The sequence below is a fragment of the Myotis yumanensis genome, unplaced genomic scaffold, assembly GCF_028538775.1.
Source record: "Myotis yumanensis isolate MYYU_CA2020_CCGP unplaced genomic scaffold, mMyoYum1.0.hap1 SCAF_10, whole genome shotgun sequence".
Taxonomy (NCBI): Eukaryota; Metazoa; Chordata; class Mammalia; order Chiroptera; family Vespertilionidae; genus Myotis; species Myotis yumanensis.
Window position 1 is genome coordinate 57968761 of NW_027223761.1, and position 12497 is coordinate 57981257.

Genomic DNA, 12497 nt, shown 5'->3' on the forward strand with positions numbered 1-12497 from the left:
GGTGGGGACCAAGGATTTGCATTTCCAACAAGCTCCTGAGTGATGTGGCTGCTGCTGGTCCAGAGGTTACACTTTGAGAATCACTGGTTCAAATGCTCACGTTTTCCCATTTCCTATTTTCAATCCAGACCAAGAGGGGCTTGAAAAGGATATACAGAGAATCAGGAACGCTGGTGCCCATTGGGCAGTGATGGAGAAAGGCTGGGGTAGACGAGGTGGTTTGAAGGATAAAACGACGATCCAGGGCTGTGGGCTCTGGGAACAGGCTATTGATTATTGTTGAATAATCAAATTCAGGTTCAGGTCTCTGTTTTTTATGTGTGTGTTTTTGCCTATGTAATACTCATTTATCACATCACATAAAAGAAAATAAAGCTGTATGGAAAAATACATAGCACATCCACAGGTCGTGGCTATTGGGTGAATTATATTACAATGCTGGACATAAGGCAATCCCTAGGCAGAAAGAAAAAGAGGTACAAGAAGAATGGAGGAGGAAGGTGCTACAATATGGGGGTGGGAGGCAGGGTTTTGACATTTTAAGGAGGAAGGCATTTAGTAATAATACATATTTGTTGATGAGTGAATGGATGCAAAGCTATGTAACTTAACAGTGCCAAATTCAAAACTGTCAAAAGGAATTAGAATGGGGCAAACCCAGTGCCTTAAAAGGCTCTGAGCTCACTGGCTTTGAGATCTTCAGAACTACTAATGCCATCGGACCTCTGCTCTTCAAACTGCAAAAGGAAAACTCATAGCAGAGCATTTTGAATTGACAGGAAGACGGTGGCTCTAGAAAATTCCTAGACTAGAAGAAGTAGCTCATGTCATCTTGTGTTGGATGACTGCCTTTGACGGCCACTGGAGAGCTTGTGTCCTCCATGCCATCTAAATGCCTCATCCTGATCCTTATCATTCCCTTAACTGCCAAATTATGAGCACACCTGGCCCTAGGTTTACACCGAGTTCCCCCTCCACCGTCAGTCTCCACCTGTCCTGCTCCTGACACGATGGAGACTGACACCTGGCCTGGAGCCTGGGGCCGCTCAGTGCTTCTGAGAACCAAAGAGATTTAAAATGTCTTCGCTTGTGAAACAACTTCCAATCCTTTTCCCCGGCAGATAATTCCTGACATTTGGCAAGATTGATTCTGGATGTTGTTTTCATTTTGTGCTACATATGTCTCAAAAGCTGAGAGATAGCTTATGGTACCATCTCCCCTGGATTTGGTTCAGAACTGATGAACTTTATCTTCAAAACATTCTTCTGATGGGTCACAAAGAGTGGTTTCTATGGGCAGTTGGGCTTCAGAGCCCTATAAACTCTGCATGAAGCACAGCAGAGCTTTTGCATTAGATTTTAGTATTTCACCTAAAAAAGAATCGTCTCCTGAGGATATGTTTTTACTGATTTTTAGAGAGAGAAGAAGGAAGAGAAACATTGATGTGAGAGAGAAACATTGCTTGGTTGCCTCTGATACATGCCCCAACCGGGGATCAAACCCACAACCCAGATATGTGCCTTGATGGGGAATCGAACCCAAAAACTTTTGGTGTATGGGGTGATGCTCCCACCAACCGAGCCGCCCAGCCAGGGCAGTATTTCATTGTTTTAATAGGCTTGGTTAACTGTGCACATGGGTTGCTTAGCTATAATCCATTACTTTTTCAAGCCAAGCAGTTCATCGCATGAAATCTGCTGGCATCTGCAATGAGCCTCAAGGCAAACACTTCTGTCTCCCTAGTAGCTTCATTTCTACACAAGGGGAAAAAAGTACATGAAGCTATCCACAGGCAAAAAATACTCTGTGTTTGGTATTGATTTAGGCATACTCAAATCTAAAGTTAGCTTTTTAAGAATGTCATGTTCTGTGATGAAATCCAAGCAAATTCCTCTAGATCAGGGGTCCTAAAACCTTTTAAACAGGGGGCCAGTTCACTGTCCCTCAGACCGTTGGAGGGCCAGACTATAGTTTAAAAAAAAACAAACTATGAACAAATTCCTATGCACACAGCAGCGGCAAAAAACACCCCGTAGTTTGAGGACCCCTGCTCTAGATAGTCAAATTCTAATCCAGCCAAAAAAAAAAAAAAAAAAAAAAAAGGAATGTCATGTTCTGCATGTAGTATTAAGTAGTGAAAATAATGACTAATTTATATGGAGCATCCTCTGGCCTACACACTTTGCATGTATCATCTGATTTAACAATGACATTGGAACAATAACATCTGCCACATGGTGTGGATTTCCATAGACCTCTATGCCTTCTGTAGATTGTTCAGTGGATCTTCTCAACAACTCTCTGTTATTGTCCCTATGTTATACGTGAGAAAACAGAGGGTCTAAGAGGTTAAAATAATCGCACAATAGCACACACTTATTATGTGGCTGAACCACAATTTGAACCCCAATCTGTCCAGGCCAAAGCCCATATTCTAGGCCTCCCTGGCTGCCTCAGAGGGCAAAATGTCATGGCATGCCCAGCTTACCCAAGTCCTGAACTCCACAGCCTTAGCACACTTGGACACAGTTGACTCAGCCACTCGCCTTCTGGCCTGAGGACAGTCATGGTTCCTAGTAGCTGATGTACAAATAGGGAGAACAATGTCAGACCACTAGGAGTGTTTCATTAGAGGTGCCATGAAGGCTGTTACAGGTGTGGTTCCTGGCGTATTCAATTTGGCCCTTGCTTTTATTTTATTTTTTTAATTTTCTTTATGGATTTCTGAGGATGATGTGATGGTGGGTGCTATCTTGTGCCAAATGACCAATGTTATACATTTCCATATACATAAGGGTAACATAATACTATACAAGGACAGACTCACACATAGTATTTACCCTTAAAAAGTTCATGGTAAGGAGGACAGACAAACATATAAACAGAATTATCACAATGTTGCAAGTCTAAAAGAGATGATATCCATCAGTACAGGCTAGTTAATGCTGCAGTAATAAATAACCTGAATTTACATGGTCTTTTTAGAGCTCATGCTATATGTCCAGGACCTCCACCTGTGCTGTTCTCAATCCAGGGCCCGGGCTGACAGCCACTGTCTGGAACATTGCTATTTAATTCAATTGCAAATCTTGCGTGAATTTTGGGACACCCCATAGCTGCTGTGGCAGAGGGAAAGGGAGCACTCACTACTCACTAGCTCGTCATTTGACTTGTCAAACTCACAAGGCCACTGTTGACTCCAATGGGGCAGAGGGAGAACTGGAAACATGTGGTGAACAGTATTAATGATGATTGCTCAGGTATGAACAGAGTGTGCTGGGAGCATGAATAAGGGCATTACCAACCCTGAGCAGGTAACTGGGGGGCTCTTCAAAGGGCAGCTGCCACTTGAACTGGGTCCTGAGGTGCAAATACTAGTTACACTGCTGCACAGGGTCTGAGAAGCCAAGACTTAGGGATTGGTCTGCAGGTAGGTCAATCTCGTTTGTGCTGCCTGAAGGTGCACAGGTGCGCAGTGCATATAACTCTGTAGTAAGTGTAATGGTTTCAGCTTTGCTGATGATGCTTGAAATCACTCATGGTTATTGAAGCACTTGCTCTGTGCCCAGAGAGGCTGATTGGGAGAAGAAGGGTCACCTGAGTAGCTTATTCACAGAGGACCACACATTTAGACCATTAATGTTCTTTTCAAAAAGGTTATAAATATAACCACCGAGATTTCCCGAGAAAAGGATATTCATCATACACCGTTTCTGAACAAAGTCTACAAGCTCCTTGAGTTAATATTTTTTAGAATTCCTGTAATCATCGTTCCTTGTATTTTTGATATGAAAGTTATCATTCACTAAATGTTCACATGTGAGCTTTCCCCCAATCTATGAAATATTGTTTAGCTATTCATTTTCTATCCAGAGCCTTAAACAATGGAATGGGCTGAGCCCCTCGTGACCGCACACCCCTCTCACTGTTGACTTTACCAGGTTTACCACCATCCCCGCCTTTCTCTTGGGGCTTCTGTTTACAGTTGCTCCTCTGACTCAGATGGGGTGGCGCACAGCGAAGAAGCAAGCCCAGAGTCTCTGTGTGTGTTTTGTTTGTTTTTTAGTTTTGTTTTTTTAGCATAAAGTCAGGAAGGAGTCCCACAGTTGTATTAGAATCCGATGGTTCCCATAGCGACAGAATGAATGGGTCAATCAACAAGAAGCTGTTGAGTGTCCCTGCAAACTCAGCCCCTTGTTGCAGAGCCCAGTTGAGGAGTTTGGAAGAGGGAAGTGGGTAGGGAGCTAGAATATGGAGACAGGGAGACCTGGGCTGGGCTGTGGTGTGGGGGTGCCTAGTTCCCAGATCCGTGCACAGACGGTGGCTGTGATTCAGAGAAGCAGACAGACATCATTTGGCACTACTGCTCACTGCTCTTGGGCCCCATAGCCACTGGCTGGTCCATTGTGGTCAGGTTTTGTGTGTTTTTTTAAGATTTTGTTGTTGTTGTTAATCCTCACCCCAGGATATTTTTTCCATTGATTTTTAGACAAAGTGGAAGGAGAGGGAGATAGAGAAACATCTATCAGCTGCCTCCTGCACACCCCCTACTGGGGATTGAGCCTACAACCTTTCGGTGCATGGGACGATGCCTGACCAGCTAAGGCACACTAGGCCAGGGCGTGTCCAGGCATTTTAACAGGCACCCTGGCAGTTCCTGGATGTTGATAGAAAAGGTAATGGGGCGGCCATAGAGTGGGTTTTGGTTTTGTTGTGAAATTATATTTATACTAGAGGCCTGGTGCATGAAAATTTGTGCACTGGGAGAGGGGGGGTCCCTCAGCCCAGCCTGCCCCCTTTCACAGTCCGGGAGCTCTCAGGGGATGCCCTAAGCTGCAGTTGGGCCTCCCTCTGTGGGAGGCGACTGGGCCAATCAGGGGAAGGCGCCGCCCCCATCACCCTGCTGCTGCTGCCACTGCCAGCTGCCGCCACCGCCTGCCCTCACAGCCACCGCGGCTGCTGCCTGCCCTTGGCCCTCACAGCTGCCGTGGCTTTGTCCAGAAGGACATCCAGAAGGACGTCTAGAAGACGTCCAGTCTATCTGTTCTAATGAGCATATTACCCTTTCATTAGTATAGATGCCAGGCATACTGACTCTGACTTAAATTGCATGTAAATTTGGGAGGTGGGTCTGACGAAGCTTATGGGGGATTAAGGAACCCACTAACACACACTGACAAGTATTTACTAAAGACCTTTTAACCTCACAGCATTGTGCCTTCGCTGGGGATTTTACAGGCAGAACAAAGATTGAAGAGAATTGAGCGAACTCTAAGGAATGATGAATTTAATATATTTATACCTTAAACATGAATTTAAAAATTGAAATGTACCTTACTCCAGTGCAGCTCGGATGCCATCTCCAGTTTTTTCTCCCTGGGCAATGGGTAAAATTCTCAGCAGGAAAGGCTGGGGCCTGGGCTCGTTACACACACTGACCCACAGCAGTTCTGGTGGCTTGGTGACTTCCTTCAATCACAGAAGTCACGCCAGCTGCAGGGCAGCTTTCTCCCCATTCGCTGCAGGGAGCAGAGCCTTTGCCCACTGTGCTCCCAGAGTGCCCGCTGCTTCTGTGGTGATGTCTTGCAGATGCCTGTTTAAAAGTGAAACTGAGGTGTCAAGGTAGCTAGTTCCCAAGGCTTATAGTATAGATGAATCACCTGCAGAGCCCGTGAAAGCTTGGTTTCCAGGGCTACACCGCTGCATTCCCATCAGTGGATTGGCGGGGTGGGGCAGGGGATCCTGGTGGGGCCACCCCGGGAGACACTAGTGTGGATGGCAATTAGGACCAAGAATTCTAATCAGGCAAGTCTCAAGTCTATGCTCCCGCCTCTGAAGTCTCATCCGCTTGATTTTAAGTAGGGAGAAGGGCACCTTCCCTTAGGAGGCCAGGTGGCCACCCAAGACCATGAAGCTAGTCAGCAGCAGGGCTGGACTAGCGTTCAGGTTTGCTGGTCCTGATGCTGCACTTCTCCTGGGTGGCAGAGCAGCTCCAGAGGCTGTGGAATGGCCCCTCCCCAGGTCTCCATCCCCTGCAGGCCAAGTGGGAGTGCTTGGCAGAGGAGGAATGGGGAAACATCTGGATGAACAAACTATTATAGTGGTATAATTTTGGGGGTCCCTTCTCTGGGCCTGGCCCTGCGCTAGTGCTTCTGAGTCCTGCCCTGCGGGGGCTGGGCTACCCTACCTATCCATGCAGTGACCACTCAGGTGATGGCTACCAGCTTTCCCCCTCCCCATCTTGGGACAAATCAGGGCATGTGACTCCCTCATGCAGCCTCTCTTACCCTCTACTCTGCCTCCCCATTCCCTGTGTCAGCCCTCATGCTCCTCATCTGTAAAATGGGCATAATCAGCCCTCTCACCTGCACAAGGAGACGGCACCAGTCCTATAACATCGTGCAAAGGGAGTTCCTGACCCCCTTTGGTCCCCTGCTTGCTAAGGATGGCCTGTCACATTAGCAGAAACTAGCACGAGTTCAGAGCGGGCACCACAGGAGCCAGGGGTATGGTGCACAGGGTGGGTAAGGGATATGGTGCACAGGGTGGGTAAGGGATATGGTGCACAGGGGGGTAAGGGGTAGGGTGCACAGGGTGGGTAAGGGGTAGGGTGCACAGGGTGGGAAAGGGGTAGGATGCACAGGGTAGGTAAGGGATATGGTGCACAGGGGGGTAAGGGGTAGGGTGCACAGGGTGGGTAAGGGGTATGGTGCACAGGGTGGGTAAGGGGTATGGTACACAGGGTGGGTAAGGTGCACAGGATGGGTAAGGGGTATGGTGCACAGGGTGGGTAAGGTGTATAGTGCACAGGGTGGGTAAGGGGTATGGTACACAGGGTGGGTAAGGGGTATGGTGCACAGGGTGGGTAAGGGGTATGGTACACAGGGTGGGTAAGGGGTAGGATGCACAGGGTGGGTAAGGGATATGGTGCACAGGGGGGTAAGGGGTAGGGTGCACAGGGTGGGTAAGGGGTAGGGTGTACAGGGTGGGTAAGGGGTATGGTGCACAGGGTGGGTAAGGGGTATGGTACACAGGGTGGGTAAGGTGCACAGGATGGGTAAGGGGTATGGTGCACAGGGTGGGTAAGGTGTATAGTGCACAGGGTGGGTAAGGGATATGGTGCACAGGGTGGGTAAGGGATATGGTACACAGGGTGGGTAAGGGATATGGTACACAGGGTGGGTAAGGGATATGGTGCACAGGGTGGGTAAGGGATATGGTACACAGGGTGGGTAAGGGATATGGTACACAGGGTGGGTAAGGGATATGGTGCACAGGGTGGGTAAGGGATATGGTGCACAGGGTGGGTAAGGTGTATAGTGCACAGGGTGGGTAAGGGATATGGTGCACAGGGTGGGTAAGGGGTAGGGTGCACAGGGTGGGTAAGGTGTATAGTGCACAGGGTGGGTAAGGTGTATAGTGCACAGGGTGGGTAAGGGATATGGTGAACAGGGTGGGTAAGGGGTAGGGTGCACAGGGGGGTAAGGGGTAGGGTGCACAGGGGGGTAAGGGGTAGGGTGCACAGGGTGGGTAAGGGATATGGTGCACAGGGTGGGTAAGGTGTATAGTGCACAGGGTGGGTAAGGGGTATGGTGCACAGGGTGGGTAAGGTGTATAGTGCACAGGGTGGGTAAGGGGTATGGTGCACAGGGTGGGTAAGGTGTATAGTGCACAGGGTGGGTAAGGTGTATAGTGCACAGGGTGGGTAAGGGATATGGTGCACAGGGTGGGTAAGGTGTATAGTGCACAGGGTGGGTAAGGGGTATGGTGCACAGGGTGGGTAAGAGGTAGGGTGCACAGGGTGGGTAAGGTGTATAGTGCACAGGGTGGGTAAGGTGTATGGTGCACAGGGTGGGTAAGGGGTATGGTGCACAGGGTGGGTAAGATGTATAGTGCACAGGGTGAGTAAGGGATATGGTGCACAGGGTGGGTAAGGTGTATAGTGCACAGGGTGGGTAAGGGATATGGTGCACAGGGTGGGTAAGGGGTAGGGTGCACAGGGTGGGTAAGGGGTAGGGTGCACAGGGTGGGTATGGTGCACAGGGTGGGTAAGGGATATGGTGAACAGGGTGGGTAAGGGGTAGGGTGCACAGGGGGGTAAGGGGTAGGGTGCACAGGGTGGGTAAGGGATATGGTGCACAGGGTGGGTAAGGGGTATGGTGCACAGGGTGGGTAAGGTGTATAGTGCACAGGGTGGGTAAGGGGTATGGTGCACAGGGTGGGTAAGGTGTATAGTGCACAGGGTGGGTAAGGGGTATGGTGCACAGGGTGGGTAAGGTGTATAGTGCACAGGGTGGGTAAGGTGTATAGTGCACAGGGTGGGTAAGGGATATGGTGCACAGGGTGGGTAAGGTGTATAGTGCACAGGGTGGGTAAGGTGTATGGTGCACAGGGTGGGTAAGATGTATAGTGCACAGGGTGAGTAAGGGATATGGTGCACAGGTTGGGTAAGGTGTATAGTGCACAGGGTGGGTAAGGGATATGGTGCACAGGGTGGGTAAGGGGTAGGGTGCACAGGGTGGGTAAGGGGTAGGGTGCACAGGGTGGGTAAGGGGTATGGTGCACAGGGTGGGTAAGGGGTATAGTACACAGGGTGGGTAAGGGGTATGGTACACAGGGTGGGTAAGGGATATGGTACACAGGGTGGGTAAGGGATATGGTGCACAGGGTGGGTAAGGTGTATAGTGCACAGGGTGGGTAAGGGGTAGGGTGCACAGGGTGGGTAAGTTGTATAGTACACAGGGTGGGTAAGGGATATGGTACACAGGGTGGGTAAGGGATATGGTACACAGGGTGGGTAAGGGATATGGTGCACAGGGTGGGTAAGGTGTATAGTGCACAGGGTGGGTAAGGGGTATGGTGCACAGGGTGGGTATGGTGTATAGTGCACAGGGTGGGTAAGGTGTATAGTGCACAGGGTGTGTAAGGGATATGGTGAACAGGGTGGGTAAGGGGTAGGGTGCACAGGGGGGTAAGGGGTAGGGTGCACAGGGGGGTAAGGGGTAGGGCGCACAGGGTGGGTAAGGGGTATGGTGCACAGGGTGGGTAAGGTGTATAGTGCACAGGGTGGGTAAGGGGTATGGTGCACAGGGTGGGTAAGGTGTATAGTGCACAGGGTGGGTAAGGGGTATGGTGCACAGGGTGGGTAAGGTGTATAGTGCACAGGGTGGGTAAGGGGTATGGTGCACAGGGTGGGTAAGATGTATAGTGCACAGGGTGAGTAAGGGATATGGTGCACAGGGTGGGTAAGGTGTATAGTGCACAGGGTGGGTAAGGGATATGGTGCACAGGGTGGGTAAGGGGTAGGGTGCACAGGGTGGGTAAGGGGTATGGTGCACAGGGTGGGTAAGGGATATGGTGCACAGGGTGGGTAAGGTGTATAGTGCACAGGGTGGGTAAGGGATATGGTGCACAGGGTGGGTAAGGGGTATAGTGCACAGGGTGGGTAAGGGGTAGGGTGCACAGGGGGGTAAGGGGTACGGTGCCCAGGGGGGTAAGGGGTATAGTGCACAGGGTGGGTAAGGGGTAGGGTGCACAGGGTGGGTAAGGGATAGGGTGCCCAGGGGGGTAAGTGGTAGGGTGCCCAGGGGGATAAGGGGTATGGTGCACAGGGGGGTAAGGGGTAGGGTGCCCAGGGGGGTAAGTGTAGGGTGCCCAGAGGGGTAAGGGTTAGGGTGCCCAGGGGGGTAAGGGGTATAGTGCACAGGGTGGGTAAGGTGTAGGGTGCCCAGAGGGGTAAGGGGTAGGGTGCCCAGGGGGGTAAGTGGTAGGGTGCCCAGAGGGGTAAGGGGTATGGTGCACAGGGGGGTAAGGGGTAGGGTGCCCAGGGGGGTAAGTGGTAGGGTGCCCAGGGGGGTAAGTGGTAGGGTGCCCAGGGGGGTAAGGGGTATGCTGCCCAGGGTCAGCAGGGTGCCCCACCCTTGGAACAGCTCACTGGTGCTGCTTCAGGGGTTCTGTGAATGCCAGCGCCCCTGCAGAGCACTGGGGATTTGTCTTGTCTTGGAGCTGGGGAAGGAAGTTAGAGACATGTATGTGAGAATGTGGGAGTCAGCAGGCATCCAGCAGGTCCTGGGTAGGGGTAACCTTGGGGAACCTCATTGTTCTTGCAGTTCCTGAAAGCTTCACCATTTTCCTAAACAATGGATCTCAGCAGGTTCTGCTACCCCTGCTGGAGCAGCCTCCCCTTCTTCTTCCTTGGCCCAGGGCAGGGTGGGTGGTACGGCACAGGGAGCCCCCCAGTCACCTCATTAGAACAAGGCATGCCTATCACCTAGGGAATTACAAGGGTTTCAGCATCCCTGTGTCAGGAACCGGGGTTAAAGACCAAATACCAGAGCAAAAGATGCTCCTGGTGCTCTTACCACTTAGGAAATGACCAGGGGCAGAGAGCCATACATGTATTTCCTGTTATCTCACAGGCACCAAGCAAGTCGATGCCTGTAAAGGACACAGTGCCTGACACATGATAAATTAATAATCCTAACTCTTGTCCAATGGCCTGGTCAAGCCACATACATTAGTGACTTTTCGTTTTATTTTCTGTGTGTACTCTCCAAATTCTCCCCCGATGAACATACATTACTGTTCTAATTAGGGAAACATGTACTAGTATACACCTGCTGGTAATTCCCACCCACCAGACCTGACTCCTTTGGGCCTGGATGCTGGATCATCAGAAGCCTACATCCATTATCCTCCTTTTTCAGTCTGTGAGTTGGATGGATTCTTATTGTGAGACACCCACTATGGGCCTGAAAGTGCAGGGGAAGATTACCACCTGTGAGATAAAATAGGACAAACACAATGAATTCTAATAAAATAATGAGAACTCACATTAGGCTTAGACTCTCTATGCCAGGCACAGGCACTGTCATAAACAAGGAGAAGCCCACTTATGTGCTCCCTCATTGAATCCTCACAATGGTCTTCTGCGGTAGGTGAGATTATCCCCATTTTTCAGTTGAATATAGAGGCATAATGAGCTTTCTGAAATCACGTAGCAAAACCACAACTAGGAGCCAGTCCGTCAGCCTTCGGAGCCCACCCACTCAACCCTCTTTAAATCTACTTGGGAAAGAATTCCTCCCAAGCCAGCAATGCTTGACTGAACTGTTGCTTGTTGATAGAAAAACACGTTAGAAAATTACGATGTGCGTTCTCTTCCTGAGTAACTCAGTCCCCAAATCATTACGTGGGCAAAACAAGGCAAGTGTCTATGGAGAGCTGTAGCTCCATGTGGGGTGTGGGTACCAAGGTGAGTGAGACGGACAGACACCCAGCCATGACTGTGACTCCCGCAGGACAGGGGACAGGGCCTGGGAGAGGGAGCAGTGACTGCAGGACTTTGACTCCGTATGTTTCTGTATTGCCTGGCTTTTTTAATTTTTAATTTTTGGAAATGAATATGTAATCATGAAGAGCTTCATCATCTTTATTTTTTTAATAAAAAAGAAAAGAAAAGAGAGAAAGGAAAGTAGAGACCAAGAGGAACAGTGACCTGTTTGAGGGGTGAAGGTGGGGAAGGTTGAAGGGGAGCCCAAGGCTGGGAACAGGAGCGTTAATGCCTGAACTGCGTGGTTTCCATCAGCACCCACAAAGGCTGCACAGTGGGCCTGGGGGCGGGGTTCCCCAGTAGCTTCTCCAGCCTCCGCTCCAAATGTTAGAGGTTCTCGCCCACAGGGCCCATCTGGTGTATCTTTGGGGGCTCTCTGAGTCAGGGATATTCCTGAGCCATTTTGAAAATACCCGTTACTCTTACAACCCTCCCCTGTCTTTGCTGCCATTCACTTGGGACCCAGCAACAAAACTGTCCTCTTGGAAAAGGTGGAGGTTTTCTTGTCTTAGAAATGACCTTCCCACTATCCTTACCCAGCCCAATGCCTCACCACTGGGTTCTATGAAGACACTGGCAGTGCCTTCTCTTGCAGCTTAGATGTGGTGCGTGGGTTTCTATTTGAGATAAGATCATAGGTACTATTTGTTGACCTATTGAGTGTGACCCTGGTTCACATGACCTCACTGAATCCTCACAACAGCCCTGAAAGGCAGACATTGGTACCAAGAGACATTTTAAATGACTTCCCCACGGTCACTTCTCATAAGTATGAAAGCTAAGGCGCCAACCCAGATTTTCCTAATCAAAACCCAAATTGAACTTTTCAACATACCACACTGTCTTTTTTTAAAAAATATATTTTATAGATTTTTTACAGAGAGGAAGGGAAAGGGATAGAGAGTTAGAAACATCCATGAGAGAGAAACATGGATCAGCTGCCTCCTGCACACCCCCTACTGGGGATGCGCCTGCAACCAAGGTACATGCCCTTGACCGGAATCAAACCCGGGACTCCCCAGTCCACAGGCCGACACTCTAGCCACTGAGTCAAACTGGTCAGGGCACCACACTGTCTTTTTATTATGCTGCAAAAGTTAGGGATTTTTAAGTTTTCGAACAAAGTTTACTTTGTGCTGTTTGACCTTTATTTTTGAAAGGATT